Raw genomic sequence first — 6,746 nt, 5'->3', positions numbered from 1 at the left:
TTGCATTGGAAGTAGTGTAGAAAAGGTTCACTTGACTGGTCCTGGGATAAGGGGTTATCTTATGAGGAAAGGTTAGACAGGCTGGGCCTGTATCCATTGGAGTTGAGAAGAATGAGAGGTGATCTTATTGAATCATATAAGACCAGGAGGTGACTTGACAGGGTGGATGGTGAAAGGATGTTTCCCCTTGTGGTAGAGACTAGAAATAGGGGATACAGTTTAAAAATAAGGGAACTGTCTTAAGATGGAGATGAGAAGAAAGTTATTTCTCTCAGAGGATCCTAAGTATTAGGAATTCTCTATCCAAGAGAGCAGGTGGAGCAGGGTTTCTCAATATTTCTAAGGCTAAGTTAGATAGATTCTTAAACAAAAACAGAAAATTCTGCAAAAACTCAGCAGGTCTGGCAGCACCTGCAGAGAGAGAAACAGAGTTAGCATTTTGAGTCTGTATGACTCTTCTTCAGTTTTTAAAATTCATTTATGGGATGTGGGTGTCGCTGGCTAGGCCAGCGTTAATTGCCTATCCCTAATTGCCCTTGAGAAGGTGGTGGTGAGCCACCATCTTGAACTGCTGCAGTCCATGTGGTGTAGGTACAGAAATGATCTTGGATTGGAAGATGTGAATTCATATGGGTAGAGGTAAGAAATAACAAGGGGAAGAAGACACTGGTGGGAGTAGTCTATAGGCCCCTAACAGTAGCTATGCTGTCAGACAGAGAATAAATCAGGAAATAATGAGGGCATGCAAAAAAGGCAGAATATTAATCATGGGTGACTTTAATCTCCATGTAGATTGGGAAAATCAAATTGGCAGAGGTAGCCATGAAGAGAGAGGCCAAAGCCAATATAGATCCCTTAGAGAATGAGGCTGGGGAAATAATAATGGGGAACCAGGAAATGGCAGAGGAGTTGAATAACTACTTTGCATCAGACTTCACAGTAGAAGACACTAATAGCATTCCAAAAATACTAAATAATCATGGGGCAAAAGGTAGAGAGGAAATAAATACAATAATTATCACTAGAGAAAAGGTACTCGGGAATTTTTTGAGGAGGTAACAAGCAGGATAGATAAAGGGGAATCAGTAGATGTAATATATTTGGATTTCCAAAAGGCATTTGATAAGGTGCCACACATAAGGCTACTTAACAAGATAAGAGCCCACGGTATTGGGGTTAGTATATTAGCATGGGAAGAGGACTGGCTAACTAATAGAAGACAGGGAGTTGGGATACGGGGGACATTTTCAGGATGGCAACTTGTAACAAGTGGAGTGCCACAGGGATCAGTGCTTATTAATGACTTGGATGAGGGAAGTGAATGTACTATCGCCAAGTTTGCAGATGACACAAAAATAGGTGGGAAGGCAAGTGGTGAGGATGACACAAAGAGTCTACAGAGGGATATAGACAGGTTAAGCAAGTGGGCAAAAAAATGTGGCAGATGGAATATAATGTGGGAAAATGTGAGGTTATGCACTTTGGCAGGAAGAATAGAGGAGCTGAATATTACTTAAATGGAGAAAGACTGCAGAAAGCTACAACACAGAGGAGTTTTGGGATCTTTGTGCATGAATCCCAAAAAGCTAACATACAAGTTCAACAGGTAATAGGGAAGGCAAATGGATGGTGTCAAGCTTCTTGAGTGTTTTGGGAACTGCACTCATCTAGGCAAGTGGGCAGTATTCCATCACACTCCTGGTTTGTGCCTTGTAGATAGTGGACAGGCTTTGGGGAGTCAGGAGGTGAGTTACTCGCCACAGGATTCCTAGCCTCTGACCTGCCCTTGTAGCCACAGTATATGTTTAGCCCAGTTCAATTTCTGGTCAATGGTAACGCCCAGAATGTTGATAATGGGGCACTCAGCGATGGTAATGCCATTGAATGTCAAAGGGTGATGGTTGGATTCTCTCTTGTTGGAGATGCTCATTGCCTGACACTTGTGTGGCACGAATGTCACTTGCCACTTGTCAGCCCAAGCCTCCATATTGTCCACGGCTAGCTGCATGTGGACATAGACAGCTTCAGTATCTGGGTCGCCGTGAATGGTGCTGAACATTGTGCAATCTACAGCGAACGCATCCACTTCTGACTTCATGATGGAAGGAAAGTCATTGATGAAGCAGCTGAAGATGGTTGGGCCGAGGACACTACCCTGAAGAACTCCTGCAGCGATGTCCTGGAGCTGAGGTGACTGACCTCCAACAACCACAACCACCTTCCTTTCTGCTAGGTATGACTCCAACCAGTGGAGAGTTTTCCCCCAATTCCCATTGACTCCAGCTTAGCTAGGGCTCCTTGATGCCGCACCCAGTCAAGGGCATTCACTCTCACCTCACCTCGGGAGCTCAGCTCTTCTGTCCATATTTGGACCAAGGCTGTAATGAGGTCAGGAGCTGAGTGGCCCTGGCAGAACCGAAACTGGGCATCAGTAAGGAGGTTATTGCTAAGCAAGTGCCTCCTGATAGAACCTTTTTTGACCCCTTCCATTACTTTACTGATGATGGAGAGTAGACTGATGGGGCGGTAATAGGCTGGGTTGGATTTGTCCTGCTTTTTTGTACAGGACATATCTGGGTCATTTTCCACATTGCCGGGTAGATGCCAGTGTTGTAGCTGTATTGGAACAGATTGGCTATGGGTGGAGCAAGTTCTGTAACACAAGCCTTCAGTACTATTGCTGGAATATTGTCAGGGCCCATAGCCTTTGTAGTATCCAGTACTTTCAGCCCTTTTTTTGATAACAATTGGAGTGAATTGAATTGGCTGAAGACTGGCATCTGTGATGTTGGGGACCTCCAGAAGGGGCAGAGATGGATCATCCACTTGGCACTTCTGCCTGAAAATTATTACAAATGCTTCATCCTTATCTTTTTGCATAGATGTGCTGGGCTCCCCCAATATTGAGGATGGGGATATTTATGGAGCCTCCTCCTCCAGTGAGCTGTTTAATTGTCCACCACCATTCACGACTGGTTGTGGCAGGACTGCAGAACTTAGATCTGATCTAATTTGGAATTTTTAAAAAATTCATTCAAGGGATGTGGGCGTCGCTGGCTGGGCCAGCATTTATTGGCCATCCCTAATTGCCATTGAGAAGGTGGTGGTGAGCTGCCTTCTTGAACCACTGCAGTCCATGTGGTGTAGGTACACCCACAGTGCTTTTAGGAAGGGAATTCCAGGAATTTGCCCCAGCGACAGTGAAGGATTGGTGATATATTTCCAAGTCAGGATGGTGAGTGACTTGGAAGGGAACTTCCAGGTGGTGGTGTTCCCATCTATCTGCTGCCCTTGTCCTTCTAGATGGTAGTGGATGTGGTTTTGGAAGGTGCTGTCGAAGGAGCCTTGGTGAATTCCTGCAGCACATCTTGTAGATGGTACACACTGCTGTAATTGTGCGTTGATGGTGGAGGGAGTGAATGTTTGTGGATGTGGTAGCAATCAAGCAGGCTGCTTTGTCCTGGATGGTGTCAAGAATCTTGAGTGTTGTGGGAGCTGCACTCATCCAGGCAAGTGGGGAGTATTCCATCACACTCCTGACTTGTGTCTTGTAGATGGTGGACAGGCTTTGGGAGTTACGTGTCGCACGATTCCTAGCATCTGACCTACTCTTGTAGTCACAGTATTTATATGGCTAGTCCAGTTCAGTTTCTGGTCAATGGTAACCCTAGGATGTTGATAGTGGAAGATTCAGTGATGGAAATGCCATTGAACATCAAGGGGCGATGGTTGGATTCCCTTTTGCTGGCGATGGTCATTGCCTGACACTTGTGTGGCACAAATGTTACTTGCCACTTGTCAGCCCAAACCTGAACATTATCCAGATCTTGCTGCATTTGGAAAGGGACTGCTTCAGTCTATCGCTTGCTGCTTATGCCGTTTGGCATGGAAGTCGTCCTGTGCTATAGCTTCATCAGGTTGACACTTCATTTATTGATATGCCTGGTGCTGCTTCTGGCATGCCCTCCTGCACTCTTCATTGAACCAGGGTTGATCCTCTGGCTTGATGACAATGGTAGAGTAGGGGATATGCCGTATCATGAGGTTACAGATTGTATTCGAGTGCAATTCTGCTGCTGCTGATGGCCCACAGCACCCCATGGATGCCCAGTCTTGAGTTGCTATCCCATTTAGAATGGTGGTAGTGCCACACAACACAATGTGAAGGCGAAACTTTGTCTCCACAAGGATTGTGCAGTGGTCGTTCCTACTGATGCTGTCATGGGAGAGTCATAGGACAAGTGTCATATGGACTTGAAACATTAACTCTGTTTCCCTCTCCACAGATGCTGCAAGACCTGCTGAGTTTTTCCAACATTTTCTGTTTTAATTCATATTTCCAGCATCTGCAGTATTTTGCTTTTATATCAGATAGATTCTTGATTGACAAGGGAGTCAAAGGGTTTAGGGGGCAGACAGGAAAGTAGAGGTCACAATCAGATCAGCCATGATCTTATCAAATGGTAGAGCAGGATCGAGGGGCCTGCTCCTAATTTGTATGTTCTTAAAAGGAATTCCGATGTCTGTATCTTTTCAAGGTTGAATTAATGAGATTCTCTGAGTGTATTTCTGTCTATGTCAGCGTGTTGTGATTGTATCTGGTTAATCTCCTTTTAACAAGTCAACACAATAGTAACATCTCTCCACCCACTAATGAAAAACCCTGGCTTTTCCCAGAACATCCAATAATAAGGCTGTTCATCCCACATCATGTTCTGATTGTCACTCATCTGATTTATGACACACACACACCTGCTGTATTTTTTAATCTCTTCCAATGGACAGTTAGTGATATAATGTCTCAACTATCCCAGGTCCAATTTGCCTATCATCATTATAGAATGGGTATTAACGTGTGATTTTAAGAGTTTATTTGGATACTCCAATTTTCATAGCTATTACATACAATTACACTCAGGACTACCAGGGATTATTTTACTTAGCTTTCCAAAAGTTGTCACATCTAGTTTATAATTAGTAATACATCTGTTGAAGGATTCACAGAAGGAGGCAGTATAGAAGAAGGCCATTTGGCCTATCATGCATATGCTAGCTTTTGCTCAAAGTTATGCAATTATTCTTACTTACGGGCTTTTCTCACTAACCCTTCAATTTTTTTCTCTTAAAGGCTACATCCTTCAGAAAGTTATTACATCCCTTACTTTGCCCATTCCAGCTAACTTCATCTGTGTCATCATTGACCTCCCTCAATATTGACCCTCCGACAGTGTTGCACTCCCTCAGTACTGACCCTCTGACACTGCGGCACTCCCTCAATACTGACCCTCCGACAGTGTCACAATCCCTCAATACTGACCCTCCGACAGTGCGGCACTCCCTCAGTACTGACTCTCTGACAGTGTGGCACTCGCTCAGGACTGACCCTCCGACAGTGTAGCACTCCCTCAGTACTGACTCTTTGACAATGCGGCACTCCCTCAGTACTGACCCTCTGACAGTGCCGCGCTCCCTCAGTACTGACCCTCTGACAGTGCCGCGCTCCCTCAGTACTGACCCTCTGACAGTGCCGCGCTCCCTCAGTACTGACCCTCTGACAGTGCGGCGCTCCCTCAGTACTGACCCTCTGACTGTGCGGCGCTCCCTCAGTACTGACCCTCTGACAGTGCGGCGCTCCCTCAGTACTGACCCTCTGACTGTGCGGCGCTCCCTCAGTACTGACCCTCTGACTGCGCGGCACACCCTGAGTATTGCACCGGAAATGTCGGACTGTATCTGGGATTGCAATCCCAGCAGACGGATGGTGTAGATGGAGATTTGTTGCGTATCTGAGTCGCTCTCCTGCTGCTGATCTCGGGCTCCGGGCCTTCAGTTTGAGTCCCACGGCCTTTCCCCGGAACCACTGAACAGGAGTCGCGCTGGTGGCCGGACCTTTCCGGGCCTGCAATTGGCGGCCCAGCGCTGCGATTGGCTGGCGAGAGGCGCCCGCCCAGGGGGATGGGTTTCACTGACGGACCGGAAACGGGGAGCCGACGGGGGCGCGGAGCCGGAACCGAGAAACGAAGCGCGGGGCCCGGGCCGGAGCGGCGGGTGAGAGAGAGACCGGGCGGGGAGTGGGGGGGGTGGGGGGGGGTGCTCGGCGCTGGGATCGCAGATCAGGCCTGAACGCGATGTGGGGAATGGGGAACGGAGAGCGGACCTCCCTCCACCCCTCCCCCTCCCCCCCTCCCTCTCTGTCCGACTCCCCCCGCCTGAATCCCCCTCCCTCTGTCCTATTCCCCCCTCCCTCTGTCCTATTCCCCCCTCCCTCTGTCCTATTCCCCCCTCCCTCTGTCCGACTCCCCCCCCTCCCTCTGTCCGACTCCCCCCCCTCCCTCTGTCCGACTCCCCCCCCTCCCTCTGACCGACTCCCCCCCCTCCCTCTGTCCGACTCCCCCCCCTCCCTCTGTCCGACTCCCCCCCCTCCCTCTGTCCGACTCCCCCCCTCCCTCTGTCCGACTCCCCCCCCTCCCTCTGTCCGATTCCCCCCCTCCCTCTGTCCGACTCCCCCCCCTCCCTCTGTCCGACTCCCCCCCCTCCCTCTGTCCGACTCCCCCCCCTCCCTCTGTCCGACTCCCCCCCCCTCCCTCTGTCCGATTCCCCCCCCTCCCTCTGTCCGATTCCCCCCCTCCCTCCCTCTGCCCGCCTCCCCCCCTCCCTCCCTCTGCCCGCCTCCCCCCCTCCCTCCCTCTGCCCGCCTCCCCCCCCTCCCTCCCTCTGCCCGCCTCCCCCCCTCCCTCTGCCCGCCT

General features: G+C 49.3%; 1 protein-coding gene across 1 annotated transcript in view; it reads left to right on the top strand.

Annotated features, from left to right (window-relative positions):
- Positions 1-5,982: 5,982 nt before the first annotated feature.
- The window catches only part of sin3b (SIN3 transcription regulator family member B), a 55,783-nt gene continuing 55,019 nt past the window's right edge, over positions 5,983-6,746 (top strand). The window contains exon 1 of the mRNA XM_041204245.1: positions 5,983-6,048. The gene's annotated coding sequence lies outside the window, so the exon portion shown is untranslated. The remainder of the gene's footprint in view (positions 6,049-6,746) is intronic.

This window comes from Carcharodon carcharias, chromosome 14 (genome assembly GCF_017639515.1).
Source record: "Carcharodon carcharias isolate sCarCar2 chromosome 14, sCarCar2.pri, whole genome shotgun sequence".
NCBI lineage: Eukaryota > Metazoa > Chordata > Chondrichthyes > Lamniformes > Lamnidae > Carcharodon > Carcharodon carcharias.
The sequence above is the reverse complement of the archived record's forward strand: the minus strand, read 5'-3'. Positions and strand labels throughout refer to the sequence as shown.